Source organism: Lissotriton vulgaris, chromosome 4_1 (genome assembly GCF_964263255.1).
Source record: "Lissotriton vulgaris chromosome 4_1, aLisVul1.2, whole genome shotgun sequence".
Taxonomy (NCBI): Eukaryota; Metazoa; Chordata; class Amphibia; order Caudata; family Salamandridae; genus Lissotriton; species Lissotriton vulgaris.
In genome coordinates this window covers 177,614,013-177,633,720 of record NC_141691.1, presented here as the reverse complement: position 1 = coordinate 177,633,720, position 19,708 = coordinate 177,614,013, and positions in this window count along the sequence as shown.

Below are 19,708 nucleotides of genomic sequence, written 5' to 3'. Positions count from 1 at the left end.
TGGGCGGTTGACTGTGTGCATGAGTGTATTGGTGAGTGAATGGATATCTCAGTGCTACATTTCAAAGTAAGTACATATGTAAAACACAGTACATGTGAGAGTTGACATATATAAATAACTGTGCATAAGAGCCAGTGAATGTGTGAGTGGCTGTATGGATCATTGTGAACTTGTATCAGGGATTGTATAAGAGAGTAAATATGTGTTAGTATATGTTTGAATAAGTAAAGTTTGTATAACTGTATAGTTGAGGAAATGGAGGTGTGATTGATTCTTTGCATGACTGACTAGGTGTGTGAGTAACTCCATGGATGAGTGACAGTCTGTGAGTGTCTGTTTACACTGATTGTATCTAAGGTTATATTAGAGTCTGAAGAGGTTCATCGTATTATCACATGAATGATATCATCAGTGATGTGATCAGTAATGTCAAATGAGATGTCATCAGTGATGTCATCAGTGATGTCATTTGAGATGTCATCAGTGATGTCATTTGAGATGTCATCAGTGATGTCATCAGTGATGTCACTGACCATGTCATGAATGATGTAATATGTGACATCATCAGCAGTGGATTGCGGGTGCGCGATATATAGTTAGCGCATCTAACTATATATGGAATTTCAATGGTTTTATGCGAGTAAAATAAGGTTTTGTAAATGCAAATCCCTAACTATATATGGCCTAAAACCAATGGTTTTTTCATTGAATTTTCAAGGTTTTGTAAATGCAAATTCCTAACTATATATCCACTATAACCTATGGTTTTTTCTGTGAATTTCATTGGTTTTTTAATAGCAAATATGAAAAGCTTTAAAATGTCAAGTACGTGATAGATAAAAACATTTTCGTATTTATGCACGCTGATGTGCTTTGAACGCTGCACCCCCCCCTCCCCTCTTTTGTCTTAGTAGTACTCTCTCTTTGCAGATAGTGAACGGTAGTTAACGCAAGCCTTTGCCCCCGTTGTAATCCGTCGTGCCTGCTTGTCTCTCCATTTGATTGATTGTTGTCCAAGCATTTACTGTTTTAGAATTGGTTCTCTTTGGATCATTCTCTATTTACAAACAAGCACAAAGTCGCAATACTCTGTTTAGTCTTTGCAGATAGTGAAAAATCGTGTAAAAAAATAAAAGTAATCGAGCAAAATCAGTAGGCCACTAATTGGATCTCTTTTTGACCTCGCTAAAATAGAAATATTAGGAACAACCCTTCATGAGAAATACGAAAATAGTGAGATGAACTGAGCTCCACACCATGAGGGCTGCAAGACAGCTCGGCTCCATCACCCATCCCGCACAAAATAACGACAAACCCTATGCAAATATTAAAAATATAGACAACACACCAGCAAAGAAACAGGGTAAAACATTTTATTAAAAAACTATTTACATAACGTTGGTTTATAAGATGATGTCAGTAGTGGACCGATGTGTGAATAGGTCGAAAGCAGCACAAGGCTCCAAGATCCGGATGGCAAGCTCCTGGATGTTGGGTGCCATAGTTCAGAGTTCTGAGTTTGAGCCTTTTTCAATGCCTGTGCTTTGTTGAATCAAAATGGCGGCTTGACACAAAGCTGACTCAAGCGTTGCTACTGATGCTATGCAGACCAAAACTGGTTTTCAGTTTGTACATTTTTCTAGATTTTTCAATCCAAGTTTGGTTGACTTTGTAGAACGATGGCTTCAAATTTTCAACATACGGTGTGGTGGCGCTGACTGGGAGGGGGCGCTTCGCTCCTGCCCCCTCCCCAAGTAAGATTTTCATACGTGAAAGTACATTAATGGTTTTGGTCCCTGAGTTGCTTCGATGTCACTGCCATTCTCAAATGGCATACGTTCTGGATGTTGGGTGCCATAGTTAAGAGTTCTGAGCAGTGCTTGTAACACTGTCTGAAGCTTATTTCCACCTACTGCAGCTTCACTATTCTCAAAGTAAGTGAGTGTCGTTTGTGGACCTGACTGCATTAGAAAACAATGTGATATGTTACCTTCCTAAACAGCTTGACGGAGGCCCCTGAGGAGCGGTGTGATGGCCATGGACTCGGAGAAGACGCTTGGCTCCGACACCCTCCCCAAGTCTTATAGCACTGGTGTAGCCTGAGATCGCCCCCGACATAGGCGGCCGGCTCCCGGGGTCCGGCGGAACTTTTTGCCTTTTGATGACTCTTCAATTCTGAACCTTGTCCCACAATCCGTTTGACCTGAAGACACGCTGTAGTGGGGCGCCCCTTTACCGTTTCAGTTGCCATTCCGCCCGCTTTTGCTACACTGTGCCTCTTCCGCCATTCAGCTGTTTACCGCCCGCTCTTGCGACTACAGCGTCTCGCTCATCATGTAGTTGAGTTGCTCCCGCTCTTGCGGTGCAGCGATAGGCGGCTGCCACAGGACTCTCAAAATGGCGGCCGGCTCTTCGGTTTTGGGCCTGGTCCACTAAAATGGCCCTGGGACACCTTTGAACTCGGACGCTTCCCTGATAGGGCTTGGGTCCCATTCTCGAAAAGCGTCCCCTCAGCCGTGAAGATTCTACAAAAGTCTTGGGGGCCTCCGACTCCCGCAGGCTTCTGGTGGGGAGCGGCTGCCATGATTGCTCGTGGAATGGCCACGACGGAGCTACGAGATGGTAGTGGTCTCATGCTGACGCCAGCTTTAGTCTGAAACATCCAGAAACACTGTAGACTACCAATTCGATCAGTTCCGGTAGCGCCCCAACATGACCCGGAAGAGAAGAACTTGCCCTCCCCTCTTTGACTGATGGTTCTTGTTGCCTGTCCCCTCTGTTGTCATTTAACAGAACTTTTTGGACTGCTGAAAGGGGTTGTGTTCCGAACGCTGGTTGGTGGAGACATTTTGACTATATTCTTGACCTACGTTGTCGCGTAATGCGTTATATGACACGCCGCGTTAGCGCACCCGGAAGTGATCCGAGGCGCGGCGCGCAGCGCGTAACGTAACGATAACAGGTCATGTGACTTGTTAATAAAACTTTTCATTGGTTCATTTTACTTTTGTTAATTTAATGATGAAAAGCTTGGTCATATGACCTAAAAATTACGCTTTTTATTGTTTTCGAACAATATTTTTTTTTCAAACATATGTTATAATATTCCAGGCTAATGTACTTTCCCGGAAAATTTACAACTGTCTTGCAAGTAAAATATATTCCTTTTTCGAGAAAAAGGGCGTTTCTTCCTTCCATGACGGAGCCGTTGAGTAAAAGAGATTCCGCCTGCTGTCTTAGTCGCCGATACGCCTGATTATCAGATTCTTATCGATCACTTTATGTTGCAGACATGAAAAACACAACTGCCCTTGACCATTTATCTTTACTGCGTTCCTACATATTATACCTTTTATCCGTCATGTAATTGGACTGCTTTATTTCACTTGCCTTTTACTGATTCGAAAACAGTGACTAAAAGTAAAAACTTTACCAATGTAAATACTACTACCGTGTTTTGTTTTAAAAACCTTTATTGTGAAAATGTCAGTATACAAATATGGGCCTATAACCACGTGGGCCGGCCACGGAGCAAACTGAAATCGTATATGATGAGGAGACATTTACACTGTAGAAGAACGTAACGAGCGGGCCATTAGGTTGCAAGAACAAAGGTGTCTAACAGTTGCGGAATCGGTGGACGTACATTTTGTAATTAAAATAAGACAGGGCCACTTACAATAACATTTTCTAGATATACATTTGCGGGCAAGGAGTTACGAGTCCCATTTATACCGGCGCCATTTTGGGCGAGGCCGGGCAGGTCCAAGATATAGTCAAAATGTCTCCACCAACCATCGGCCAGACCAGAACCCCTTTCGGCCCTTTATGCTACAAGATGGTGTCTTCCATTCAGAAAATATTGTTGGCAGCATTTTGAAAGGAAACAGAAACAGCCGTTCTCCTAGTGAGTTTCACATTGTTAAATTTAGGAAGAATGTTGAAGAGTAGTATGTGGAAAATCTGAAGACATTTTTCTACAAACTCTCAATCAGACTTGGATGGAAAAAAAAAACCTGAAGAATGTACAAACTGAAAACCAATTTTTGTCTGTATAGCATCAACAGTAACGCTTGAGTCAGCTTTGTGTCAAGCCGCCATTTTCATTCAATCAATAGCGTCCCCCTGCACACATTCAGGGACCTGGTCGTGTCTTCAGATGAAACGGATTGTAGGAAAAGAAGCAGAAAGGAAAAGGAAAAAAGTTCCGCCGGACCTCGGGAGCCGGCCGCCTATGTCATGTGCGACCTTTGGCCACACCAGGGCAATAGTGAAGCTGCAGCAGGTGCAAATAAGCTTCAGACAGTCTTACAAGCACTGCTCAGAACTCTCAACTGAGGCACTCAACATCCAGGACTTGCCATTCGGATCTTGGCGCCTTGTGCTGGTTCCGACCTATTCACACATCGGTCCACTACTGACATCACCTCATAAGCCAACGGGGCACCCCACGCCGACTTTCGGCGCAGCATTGTAGGATGGCCACACCAGTGCGACAACTTGCTGGACACAACATCGGGGCCATCCAGATTTCGGCGCGTTCGACTCACTGTACCGCAAGAGTGACCGCAACTCAGCTGGACACGCCGTCTTTCGGCGCAGCATTGTAGGATGGCCACACCAGTGCGGCAATTTGCTGGACACCACCTCGGTGCCATCCTGATCTCGGCGCGTTCGAGTCACTGTACCGCAACAGTGACCGCAACTCAGCTGGACACGCCGTCTTTCGGCGCAGCATTGTAGGATGGCCACACCAGTGCGGCAATTTGCTGGACACCACCTCGGTGCCATCCGGATCTCGGCGCGTTCGAGTCACTGTACCGCAACAGTGACCGCAACTCAGCTGGACACGCCGTCTTTCGGCGCAGCATTGTAGGATGGCCACACCAGTGCGGCAATTTGCTGGACACCACCTCGGTGCCATCCGGATCTCGGCGCGTTGTGCTGCCTTCGGCCTATTCGCACATCGGTCCGCTACTGACGCCGCCTCACGTGCCAACGGATTTTCTACGCTTTTTGTAGCCCTATGCCGCATAACAGGTCATGTGACTTGTTTATAAAACTTTTCATTGGTTCATTTTACTTTTGGTTTCCTAAAGATGGAAGGCTTGGTCATATGACCTAAAAATAACACTTTTCATTGGTTTAGAACATTTTTTTTTCCCAAACGATGAAAGCCCCACCTTGTTTCTGGATCATTCAGACTGAAGCTGGCGTCAGCATGAGAGCACCACCATCTCGTGGCTCCGTCGTGGTCATTCCGCGAGCAATCATGGCAGCCGCTCCCCACCGGAAGCCTGCGGGAGTCGGGGGCCCCCAAGACTTTTGTAGAATCTTCACGGCTGAGGGGACGCTTTTCGAGAATGGAGCCCAAGCCCTAGCAGGCAAGCGTCCGAGTTCCAAGGTGTCCCAGGGCCATTTCAGTGGACCAGGCCCAAAACCGAGGAGCCGTCCGCCATTTTGAGAGTCATGTGGCAGCCGCCTATCGCTGCACTGCAAGAGTGGGAGCAACTCAACAACATGGTGAGCGAGACGCTGTAGCCGCAAGAGCGGGCGCAACTCAACTGGATGGCCGCCACCTGGGGAGGCCCGTTCACGCCGCCTCCCCCACGCCCCCCCCCCCCCCCCGGGCCGCCGCACGCCAATTTTCGGAGCAGCATTGTAGGATACCAAAACCAGTGCGGCAGTTTACTGGACATCACCTGGGTGCCTGTCGTACATGTTGTGTCAGCCATGGGACACTGGACACAGTGCCATCAACATCTCAACGCGTTCTGTTGCCTTGGGACTATTCGCACAACAGACCGCTACTGACGAGGCCTCCCCCCGCACCACCCGGGACGCCCCACGCTGTTTTTCTGTGCTGCATTGTAGGATCCCAAAACCAGTGCGGCACCCAGGCGACATCACCTGGGTGCCGTCCAGAACTCTGCACGTTGTGCTGCCTTGGGACTATTCGCACAAAAGACAGCTTCTAACCATTGTTGCTTTTTGGGTTGAAAAATGTTCCGTTCATTATAGTTAAAAGTTAATAAAGTTTTATAATCTTACTTTGATGGAGTGTTATCTATTTTTTTAAAAACGGGTGAATGGGGCCTTGAATCGGGTTATTGTCATGTGTGGGCTTTGGAAGTGTGCTGCTGCAGGATCGGACATTTCAAACTCAAATGCACGTTCTTTTTCTTACCTTTCCGAAGCATGGAGCGCAATAGCAGGCAGAGAAAGGGTGATGCACGTGTTGAACACTACCTGACCTGGCAAGTTGCTGGCAGTGCCCCCCCGCCCGCTCCTGAAAGAGGGCACACACACACCGCCGCCCCGAGTACTTCACAAATCTTTAAAAGACCATGCGCTTGTTCATGAGGCTTAAATGGTTTATCACCTCTTCTAGAACCCCTGCATCGACCCTCTGACGTTTCCTGGAAAAATTACCATGTAACACAATACCAAGCCCTGTCAGCTGAAACCCCCAAGGAATCGTGGGGCATATTATCAAGGGGGTTTATCTCCGCTTTTTTGGCTTTAAAAGCCATGAAAGCGGAGATAAAATTATCTCCCTATTACCAAGCTGTCGCTAACACCAGTTAGTGACAGCTAAAAGGAGATAGCGACCATCTTGGGCCCCGCTTTGCATGTCAGTGATACTTATCACTAATGACATGCAAAGTGGCGTGCCAAGATGTTAGCGACTGGAAACAGTCCCTAACATCGCTATCTCCTATTACCAACTTGTGGAGATATTCGCGCTAAGCGCGAATATCTCCAAAATCTAACACCTGCCCCGAGCAGTTCTTAGCCATGTTATCCAATGGGAGGTGGATAACATGGCTAAGAGCATTTGCTCGATAATACATGAATATCGCTGACTTTTCTGCGATAATAGCAAGGTTTATCTGCGATAAAAATCGCCGATGTGCGGCGATAATTTTTGTCTCTAAACAAGTTAGAGACAAAAATTATCGCTAGTTGTTCGTAATATGCCCCCGGGTTTTTGCTTGCAGAAATCGGGAGGCGGGAGACTAGCACTGAAATCAGTAGTCTCACGCCTGAATCGGGAGGGTTGGCATGTCTGAATTCTCTACAGCTGGGGCCATAAACTACATCCGCAGGGGTAGGTGATAGCCTGGGACCAGCCTGGCATCTAAAATGGCTGCCGTGCACGACAAAATTGTGGCATTGGAAAAAATGCAAGATGGCGCAGCCGCTGGAAGAGATGTATCAACATATATCAGCCTCCTCAGCCACCCTCAGGAAACATAGGGGATTAGGATACGTCTCCCGCACCCCCTTATACCTAGTAATTTAAAGTAATTTAATTAACGAAGCACAAAATGGCGAATTCCCGTTTCGCTACCAGTTTGCGGCCCAGTTCGCGGCCCGTGAAGCGCTTCTACCGTGAAATATCATTTTTTTTTTCTTTTCCCCACGGGACCCTTTAATAACCCCAACAACATTCCTAGGGGGTCAAGAGGGGGATACCTTGCCCCCTTTCATTAAATTCCCCCTTCGTTTTTCACCTCTTCTTCTCTCTCGATCCTACCGAGAGACAAGATGGCGGCCGCTCCGGACTGTTTAGAATGTTGACAGACACCGGAGAGCCAATCAGCTTTCTGCGCGCAAAGTTCCGAAACGCGAAAAGTAAGCGGACCGGATCGCTGCCCGGAGCGCTGTTACAGATATATATCTTGATTTAAACGTTAATTTCTCAAAATCCACTGAAGCACATATATTGAGACCTAGCAAAGGCACATCGGGCTAACAGTCCCTACAATTTTGCCAAGTTTCGTGCAAATCCATTCAGCCGTTCGAGCTAAAAGTGAGTCCAACCGCCCTATGGAAAACTCAATGTTAAAAACGCGTTTTGGGACCCCCCTTTTTTCTCAGCCCCCCCTTGACGAAACCCCACCAAATTTTCAGGGGCTGCTCAGAAACAAAATGTGCCATTTTCCTGAAAATTTCAGCCGATTCCGTCCACAAACGCCAAAGTTATTAGACATAGAATTTTCAAAAATCCCATAGGGAATTAATCCTAACTATATATACCTACTGGCGATAGCCAGTAGGTAATATATATATATATATATATATATATATATATATATATATATATATATATATATATATATATATATATAACATATATATATATATATAGCAGCAACTCCTCTGCCAGCCGGCTATAGTGATACAGCAAAAAACAGGAGCACGGACTGCAATTCAGTGCACAGAATTGGTTTATTAGATTGTGCTCAGGCAGCCATTACGGGTTTCAGCACCGAAGTGCCTTGATCACATGATATATTTATATATATATATATATATATATATATATATATATATATATGTAGAAACTCCACAAACGCCACTTCCAGAACTACACAAGAACGGCGAGGCAGGCAGGCAGTGAAGGAGACGGACCACGAGATTCACAGGTTCTTGGCTTTATTGCAGCTGGTACATAAACTGGTAAATAAAATTTATTTATTGGCAGTCACCAGTAGGTAATTAGAGTAGGCTTATCATAGTGTCGTAGTGAGTCTTGTTGTGCAGTGAGAGGTAAGGGGTGATCCGTCAACAGGGGCAGAGAAAAGGGAGGTAAAAAAAAAATTCCCCATGTTACTCCCTGTTTGAAATGGGATTTCTGTTTGGCTAGGGCTTGCGCCTAAGCCAGGCAGAAACCACCACTCTAGTCAGAGCAAGGGAGTTATATGCTGAAGATAACCCCTGCTCACTCCCTTGGTAGCTTTGCACAAGCAGTCAGGCTTATCCCAGAGGCAATGTGTAAATCGTTTGCGCAACACACACATACAGCAGCAACACACAAGGCACACCACAAAAGAAACTCCACACAAAGTTATATAAAAAATAGACTTTGTATTATCCAATAAGACAGTAGAATCATAATCACACATTTACACTGTGCCAACTGACACCAGGTAATAATTTACAGGGCATTATATAAATTACAGGGCCAATCCGGCCACTGTCATCACCATTAGAACAGGTAAGTAATAAGACAACCAGTAAATACTGGTATTAGCACTCAGCATATATCGCATTATGCATTACCATTTGGCATAACCACATTGTCCACAAGTCACATTGTCATACATATTAGGCATAAACACAGTATGCATCAACACTGGGTGTAAACACCTTATGCATCATTACATTAGGCCTTCAGCCTAAATTAGCGGGGCACCACAGTAGAAAATGCTTATCAGAATGCCCCCATCAACAGTACCTCATGCCTATACCTGCAGCTACATAAGACCCTCTGCTGGCAATGTACCTCCATCCTTAGCACAAGGTATCCTAGCCAGCACCTGCCAGGGTGGACATCATCATTAAACCATCATCACTGTACATACCATGAAGGTACTATGCAAGTACTCATTACCCCAGGATGGCATAATGGGCAGGGCTCCACCCACGCTCTAATGATGGTCCTTTGTGTCCCTCCCATAGGCTTCCTGCTCTGTGCCCGCCTACATTATAGGGATTGTGGCATTTTCCAACCCCCGAGGGCCTCCGTCGAGGTCTCGCTCCAGTCTAACCCCGCTACCAGGAATTATCCCTAGTGCACAACTGTGTGACTGGGAGGCTACTCCGACTGCTTCTACCTACCCGGGACACTCGTGGAGACGTTCTCCCGGCCTGGTTTGGGATGTCGCAAGAAAAGGTGTATTTTAGGTCGGGGTGGCACTGGCTCTATCTCCCCTCTGTGTGGACGACCCCAATCGCTCAACGTACTGCAATGCCCGCAAGAGGTCCACACTCCGTGGGAGAGGCACCTGCACCACCCAATGAAAACAGTGGGAGCCCCCTCACACATTGGTGGCAGGACACCGTGTCTCCTGCGGGTATCCTGAGCTGACGTTGTCCCACGGTCTCTCTCTACACTTCCACTGGGGCAGTTTCACAGGGCTCCTGCCCCCATACCACACCTTCGGCAACTGGCCCTGGTGGGCAAATCTCCTTTGCTTAGGAAACGGGATGGCCCGGCTTCTATGGAGCGAGTCTTCCACCTGAGACTCTGCCCACAATCAGGCAAAGCTCCTGCCCGGCTTCCTCTCCCACAGGGTAGCTCCGCCCACTGCCAGGCTAGCTTTGCCTGACTTCTGGTCTCCCCTGCGGGGCGATGGCGCATGCTGCGCAGCATTTATTACCACTATTCAAATCATACCAAACTTGACTGCGCTGCTCCTCTCATATCAGGAATTACCACTGAAACACACACTTATCAGTGAATCACCAATACATTCCTAGGAGAGGGCAGCCTCACAGCAGTGAGAAACCAAAATGAGTGTGTCACTATCAGGACATGTCAGACACTTATGGTACATGCCCTACATTTCACCTAGAATGCAACCTGCCCATAGGGCTAGCTAGGACCTACCTTAAGGGTGACTAACATGCAGGAAAAGGGGGGTCAGAGAGGTGGCACACACTTTAGGTGTCATGTCACAGTGTCAGTAACACAGCTTGCACAGGCTCTGCAATGGCAGAGGCCTGAGACAGGTTTGAAAGGCTACTTTGGTGGGTGGCGCAATCAGCGCTGCTAGCCCACAAGTAGCATTTAATTTACCGGACTCGGGTATCTGAGATACCACTTTACAACGGACTGACAGGTAAATTAAATATGCCAAACAGGTGTAGACCAATCTTACCATGTTTACCACAGAGAGCACACACACTTTACACTGGACAGCAGTGCTAAAGTGTCCAAAGTCCTAGAGCCACCAACAGCATGTCAGAAAAAAGTCTAGGAGGAAGGCAAAAAGTTCAGGGATGACCCTCCAAAAAGGGCCAAATCCAAAACTACCCATAGGACCTTTGGACACACCTGCTGCCCAAACTGCTGGACAGAATTCCTCTGAATTTGGCAGAAAGGTAGATTTTGTTATGCGATCACGCTTTCAGTTCTTTGGTGTAAATCCATTCAGTAGTTGGTGAGAAATGTAAGGGCAAAAAAGGAGGATTTCTTTGGTAGCGATGATTTCACGAATAATAACGAGATCGTGCAGGGAAATGCAGAGCTCTGATTGGCTGCCAATACTTTAACTAGGAAGTGTTGGCAGTCATTGTGGGTCTCGGCCTCTCCTCCACTCTTTTGTGGCCGGGCCCTGGAGGACCGGGTCCAGGGGCTGAAATAAGCCTGGGGAGAGGGGCTTTGTGTCCTTAGTAGTTTGCAATGGTCTTCCTGACTTTTGCCAGGATGATGGACAACTTACCAAAAGGCCCCCCACTGTGTTTCCTGATGATTGTGTTAGCACGTTCTTGATGCTGAGGAATATGAGGACATTGCCACCAAACTAAAAAGCACTTACTTCATATAACTAAGAGAACGTACCTTTGTTTGGTGGAGATTTAACTCTTTGAAGTCTTTTTGTATATTCTACATGAGGATTCAGGTTATCGCAGATTTGGGAGAAAGATGCACTATGAACAATCACATTGCCAAAGGCACACAAGGTTGCTGTAGGCATTTCCTCTTAGTGCATTACACAGCTCTAGTGTAGATTACACATTGGACATTTACCCAATGAGGTAGCAGTTACTAAACGACAGGAAGGAAGTGTTCCAATTAAATAGATATTTTGTGTAAAACTGTGGACTCTTAGTGGATAATGGAACAGGTGCAGTTCTGTTGAGGGCCAGTTACTCACACAGCTACTAGCACACCGAAATATACTTAGACACCCACTCATACTCTCAGGCACCCACATACCCACTGTCAGACCTACTCAGACACTGATTCACCCACTCACAGACCCACTCATACACTGATACATCCACTCACAAACCCACTCAGACACCAACCTACAGACGTGATCAGACACTCTCACATGTACTCATAGAGACACTCATGCACCCACTCACAGAAACAGACACTCGCAGCTACTCACAGACTGTAGGAATTGGCTCTCTGTATTAAAATGAGGTACACTGTGCACAGAGTCCAGTAGATCCCTAATAGGTGTGCAGACGTTAAAGGAGATAATTATAATGCTCTTATTGTGGTAGTGTGGGTAAGCAGTCAGGCTTATCAGAGAGTAGTGGTAAGCATTTATTACACACAGAAACAATAAATGAGACACTCAAGAATAAATCCGAGAACAACTAGGAAAAATAAACTTCTATTATATTTTATATATCCCAACTCACCAAACAGCAAGCGCTACGATGCGCACACCCCTTCCACACAATTAGAGGCTAAATCCATTAGGCTAAATCCATTAGGTCCTTTTGCAGTTGGCAGGGTTTGGCGCCAGTATTTCTGCAGCAGTGCTTAGTTTCAGGATCTTTACAACAAGGGGTGGTGAGGGACAGAGTCTCTGAATTAAGCAGAAAGCTCTCACCCAGTCAAGAGATCAGGGCTAGATCCAACACCGTTTTTTAGCTCACTGCACCATCCCAGTTTCAGAACCTAGCTGTATGCAAATTAGTCTGTTCCTGTCCCAGTGCATGATGGGAACAGGGCAAACCAAACCACAAAAGCCAATTCTTACACTGGGAAGGAAACAAGCTCCCGGGGGTTTCAGGATCAGCAGCACGTCTTCTTCCTTTGTCTTCTTTAGGTCTGTGTAATCTGGAGTCAAGGTCTTGTGGAACCACCTAAATACTAGATTTTGTGGTCCTTGAGGGGGATCAAGATAGTAGCTAATGACTACACCCTCTATATGCTTACCCCACATAGGGGATAGGCATATCCCTGACCCTGATAGGCTATTTTCCCAATCTTCAAGATGGTGGAAAGTAAAAAGTGGGGTCCACCTCCCTTGCCCCGTCTTAGGGGTGGTGAAGGCAGAAGTTGAGCACACCTCCTAGTCTCACTAGTCTTTCCGCCTTTCCTCCCACCAAATGTGGAGCAGGGAAGGTAAGTTTTGGCTTTCCCCACCATCTGGAGGTTCTTGGGTTGGATTTCAAAGGCACATCCGCCTAGAGCAGACTTTCTCTCTGTCCTCTCGAGAGTGCGGACTCTCACTCAATGAATTCAGAAACTTGTCTGGGGGTGGCAGAACAATGAAAACCAGTAAGGAATAGCACCAGGGCTTGGTAGGATTTCAGGAGACCCTCTAAAAGGGTCTCCTATGCGACTTCATTAATAAATCTATCCCTGGCATCAGTGAGTATGTACTAAGACAAGATGTTTGGTACCTGCACCTTGGAAATCAGTGACGCCATCATTAAGCTATGAAACTCGTGTTGACGAGTATCCATCCCATGTACTTTTTTTGGCTTCCCTGTTCACTTACAACCTCACAGAATAGACTGGATATTGTAGAGGCCTATCTTCTCATGCAGATAGGCTCACACATAGGATATAGTGCACCCTGTTTTAGGGTGGAAGGCCTGCAGTAGGGGTGGTTTACCAATACCTTATGCAGTGCATGGGCAGCATGTTGACTTTTTAGATTTTTAGATTTTACTACACCAAGACAAGCAGTTTGCAGTGGTAGAGTGCATAGCTTTGGTGAGGGATTCTGGGGTGGCACAATCAGTGCTGCAGCCTCCGAGGACCCTCTTCAGTACCTGTGTCTAGGTACCAGGGGAACCATTTAGTAGCGACTTATGGGGGTGACTGAAACCGTGCCAATCGAGGTACAGTTTTGGGGAAGAGATCTGGCACTGGAAACCTGGTTAGCAGGGACCCAATGCACACACAGTTTGAAATCAGGCAAAACGTTGGGGCTAGCCATGCAAATAGAGGCATTTTTCTACACAGACCCATCCAGACACTCACAGGCACTCAGAAACGCACTCAGGTACTCATGCACCCACTGAGACACTTACGACCTGAGTCAGATGACCACTCAGAAACTTACACACCAACTCACAGACCCATTAAGACACACACTCACTCAAACACCCACTGAGACACTCATGCACTTACTCACACACTCACTTTCAAAGGTTATAGATTTGCTTAGGAAATAAAAGTACAAAACCATAGAAATTCACTGAAAAAAACAAAGGTTACAGGGACGTTATAGTTAGGCTCAGATTTTGCTCGGACAAAACCAGTGAAATTTAGCAGTGACATTACCTGAGCAAACTATAACTTACCCCCAGCAATGCACTGCTTATGACCTCACAAATAACATCACTCATCACATGGCCAGTAACATCACTGATGACATCACTAATGACATCTCAAATGATATCACTGATGACATCATCCTCAAAACCACTCACACACCCATTCATATCCCAATTCAACCTCAAATACACCAACTCCCACACAACCACTCAAAAATCCATTCACAGAATCACATACGTACTCACATACCCACTCACTGATTCATAGAGTCACTAACACATCCACTCACTCATACAGCCAATCACTCACCAATTCAGCTGTTCACATATCCAGCCATATGGACATAAAGACACTAACATACCCACACATACACCAATACAGCCACTCACACACTGTCAGTCACTCATACAGCTACTCACACACCCACTCACACACCCATACAGTCACTCATATAGCAACTCACTCACTCATACAGTTATCACACACTCACTCTCTTAATCATAGATACTAACACATGTACTCACATATACAATCACTAACACAAGCACACACTCACCCATATAGCCACTCTCACATCCACTCACTCACCCAGACAGTCACTCACACAAATACCCATGCACTCAGCCATATACCACTGACACACCCACTCACGCACCCATACAGCTACTCATTCAGCTTCTCACTCACTCATACAACCACTTACACATCCTTAGAGTCACTCAGACCTACTTACACATGGACACACACAGTCACACACCCACTCACATAATATGTTAGAAATAGTATCACTCTTTAGTAGTACACAAACAATAGTTATTTAAGTTTTGTAGTATTTTAGTATATATCGTTAGCACTCAGAAACTTTTAGAAAACACTCACTGGATGATGTCATCGGTGATGTTGATTGAGATGTCATAGTAATGTCATCAGTGATGTCCCTGACCATGTTATGAGTGATGTAATATGTGAGGTCATAAGCAGTGCATTGTGGGGGCAAAAGTTATAGTTAGCTCCGGTAACTATGACGGCTGAACTTTACTGGTGTGGTACGAGTGAAGTCTGAGCCTAACTATTAAGTCCCTGTAACCTTTGGCTTTTTTCAGTGGATATATATATATATATATATATATATATATATATATATATATATATATATATATATATATATATATATATATATATGCATGGGATGGTGGCTGCCCCCTGTGGGACTGGGTGTAGAACCTGTGCACCACAGGCCAGTGATATATATATATATATATATATATATATATATATATATATATATATATATATATATATATATATATATATATATATATATATATATATATATATATATCACTGGCCTGTGGTGCACAGGTTCTACACCCAGTCCCACAGGGGGCAGCCACCATCCCATGCACCCAAAGGTATATTCACTGTAGGAAGTCTGACTGACTCATAGAGAACACTAGGAAGCAGTATTACATATTAATTCTGCTATCTCACTAGGGACCATAAAGAAACATAATTCAAGGACTGTCTTTAATGTTACCAACCTAATGATGAAGCATGTTTTTTAATAAATGTCAAGGAAAATTGGCTTTTTAAAAAGTTACCTTTTCCCTGCTAGAAGATCCTGAAGGCTACTTTGCATTAGGCTACTACTGTCACCTAGCAGGTAAAAGGCCCTCATGAAGTGTGAAAACTGCTGTCAGAGCAGAGACAATTAACTGAGGCATTTTGTTCCCCTGACTAGAAGACAAGTTGAGTAGTGCTATTGACGATGGCTCCTTTCTCAGGATCTGCTCGTGATCTCTTGGCCCACCTCCAGGCACCTCCAACTCAGAATATTATAGCAATGAATATTAGAGCGGCCAGGTGAGGAAAAAGGTTTGGAAAGAGAAAGGCAGGTTAACTTTAAATAAACAAACAGTATACAACATCAGATCAAGTCACAGAGTCTCTATCATGAAATGTTCTTACCAACTAAGACAATGAAGACCAGAGTGATGGTGTGATTATTTTAAATGGTTTATCTCTCTCACATTGTCAAGGACTCCACACTCACACACTCTAAGATTCTCAAGGATTTGATTTCAGAACAGTTAAAACAACACTGTTAAATGTGATGCAGAATGAGAACCACAAATAACATCCCCAAGTTAGAGGCACCCGAGAGGCGCAGAGCACGTTAGTTCAACAGACTCCCCAGTTATCATCACAGGGAGTTCCCAAATGTAAACCTCAGCCCAAATATTACATTTTATCACTACCATAACCTCTTTTATTGTAATTCCAAGAAAACTCATGAGAGAAAGCGTGAAACTTGTAAATGCATTCAATTAGTCAATGCAGGCAAAAAGGGCATACCTTACTATAATCTTCTTTGTAAGTATAGACAAGGTCCTGCATCGGTCAGCGAGTTTTTGTGGTGGTCTAAGAGGATCTGCAGGATCGAGCGGAAGGCCCTAAGACAACATCACAGAGACAACAGGAAATCAGAAGATATCAGGACCCAGGAAGGCTTCCAAATCGGAGCACGTTTGCTTGCATGGGGCTGCTTTTTATAGGGCAGCCCCAGGCAGGAAGCCTTCCGCCTCAGGGCAGCTGGGAATAAGTTAGGCTAGAAAAAGAAACAACATCAGCAACAGTAGCATACTATAAACAAGCACATCAGTACTAGCTCATGAATAAACACAGCACAGCCATCAATGCGCTGGGGCAGTTTTACCATGAGCCTAGCCACAGGTAGTTCCTGAACATGATTCCCCCTGCTACATGCAACGTAGACCTGCTGAGCTAGATACCTGGATAACCTAGCTGCGGAGGTAATGCCCTAGAGCGCGCACCTCCACAACATTAATAAGTGCCGAGGAACTTAATTTACTTCAAAGGGGCCTCTTCTGTCACAAACAGGTGCCAGATGACAAGTGCACAGGCCCCTTCCTTTGCTTACCAGTCAGGCATGCACCCAACCCAATTGGAGTAAGTTGCCTCAGAACTAGTTTAGAGTGGCTAATAAAGAGAGGACTGCTCATTACCCTGCCACACCTATGAGTGGGCACACAATCTCTGCTCAATGAGACATGAGATTCTCTATCTTTGATTTTGTGAGTGTGGTGAACTGTGGGGTTGTTTTCATCAGGGTATGCAGAAACTGCTGCAAAATTGGATAGAATTACTTTTCCCCTTTTCGTTAGGGAGGGTCGAGGAGCATTCTCCATGTACAATCTAGTGCCATATGTAAAAGTGGCATCCCATGAACCCTCCTCAGAACACTAGTGGAACTATGAAAGAACAGAAGAAGTACAGCACCTGCTGTTCGAGACCAGAGAGCAGAGCAGAAGAGCTGGATCTTATCCCACTGCTACCTAAGACAGAGAAGTGGACTCCTGAGTAAGTTACAGGGCCGCAAGAAACTGCAAGAGAAGTTTTCCTGAAAAGCCCAGCTGACCAGTACAAACTGGACCTGACCTGGACCCTGCTTGCAGCCACTGCTGGAGTGAAACTTGATCCGGAAATGCAGTTCCGGAGATCTAGGCTGTGAATATCTGGAGTTCTCCAAACATCCATGAACAACTTAGACTTATAAAAAGATTTTGACTTCAAAATCTCTGGAACAGATCTGCCAAATCGAGTTGCAAGTGGGCTGAAGAACCAGGTTTCCACCAATAGGATATTCTCTGCAGCAGCAAATCCACTTCAGCTGGATCTGGTTGAGAATGAACCCAGCTTGTTGAGTCCTTATCAAACACCTTAGCCTTGACCCACTGGAGGATTTTGAGCTGTGAGAAAGAGACCAATTCTGAAGATAGAAATCCTTACCAGTTTAATATGCCAAAATGATCTGGCTGGCAACAGGACTTCCCTGGGTGCCGAATTTCTTCCAATTAGGGCTTTCCCCAACTAAATCAACATCTTAACTGAGACCTTGTCGAATGCCTATACAACGTTGTGGGGCCCTCCTTGATATAGCATGCTGCCCTGCCCCACAGAAGCATTTCGACTTCCAGAAAAAAAGACTGAGGCTTGTATTTATTAACTTTTCATGCAACACAACAGGGCAAGGCAACCTGCTGCGTTGCGTTAAAGGGAGGGAACAGACATGCAAAAATCTACTAAGATAAGGGGCACTTCTGCTTTCACTTTGCATTGGCGTACTTCAGGTCAGCCTATTGCCAACGCAGGCACTTTTGTGCCATGGTGCCTGCATTATGGGCAGGATTGTTTTTGTGCAGGAAGGGGTGATTTCCTGCACACAAACAATCCTTCAAGGCATATTCCTCTTTTTATGTGTACCGTAGAAGATAGCACACCTAAAAAGGAGTAATAAAGAGAAATAAAGAAATTTCTCTTTGTTACCCCATTCGGGTAGGTAAACCATTTTTTAGCAAACCCGTGTTAATTTACTTTGGTAAATCAGGGTTTGCGTTAAAATACATGGTTTGATGTCAGGGAGCAAAGGTAGTGACAGGTGATTCCATAGGTAATACCTAGCAAGGTTAACAGGGCAAGGCAAATACTGGTCTCCTCAAAGTATAATTGTGGTCATTGAACGACAGAGGACAGGAGAGTGCTATAAGCAGGAGCAAGGAAAGGGACATGAGAGAGGCAAGAACAAGCTTTCATCAAATTAAGCCATGCACTGGTATATGACTGGAAGTCTCTTAGTTTAGGGAACGCCCTTTGGACATACACCAGCAGATTGCTCTTAACAACAGTCATACGGGAAAGTCATAGTTGGGGCTGCTCTTATAGTGACTGTTGTACTCAGTGAATGTTGAACTGAGATGGACAACTACATTGATACAGGTAAGATCCGAAAGGACCTGGGTGCAACAATAGAAGCCTTTTCCTTTGCTGATCCAATCAAGACCAAGCCAGAGGTCACAGTGTAAACAGATATGGACTGAAACAGACACTGGACCTTTTTGGTATGAAACAGAAAAGCGCAGTTGAAATAATAACTAGAATACAAGTCAGATAAGACAGCAAGGAGACGGGGAAAAAACCAAGACAATGAAGTATTAACATGGCTTCAGAAATCAAGAACAGCAATAGTGGAATCAAGAGAAGGATGTACTCAACATGCACTGGGACAGTTAATGCCTTGTTAGTACAAGGAAATGGGAACTAGAATTCAGAACAAATGTACTCAATAGGCATGAGAACAAGTAATACCCTATAGGTACATGGAATGCCACAAGAATCCAGAGCAGAATCAGAACAGTTGTACAGATCAAGGAGGCAAAGGGAACTTCTGCCAACTCAGCTAATACCTGGTTAGTAGCCCAACATAGGAAACACAGAAATTCAGGATACCAGAATAAAGAGGAAAGACAGAAAGAAAGGTGAGAATGTGAAGCGTGGAAAACACATAAACCACAATGTTGCACAGACCAGCCACCGGAAAGCAGGGCACTGAAAAAAGCAGTAGTTGGAAATGGGACTCCTGACAGGATTTCATAGGCTCGGCAATGCAGGCAACCGGAGAAGATCCCAGTTTTGGCAGTTTAAGCATGAATTATGAATGCCCAAGTCTGTCTTAAATCCCTCCTTACAGCCACACAGGGTGGCTGCAACTCAAGACAAGTGTGAGCTAACTGTAGCACAGTGCAGGTGAGAGCAGGTAAAGGCCCTCCTGTACCGATCTGTCCGAAGGAGTGCAATGAAACTTCA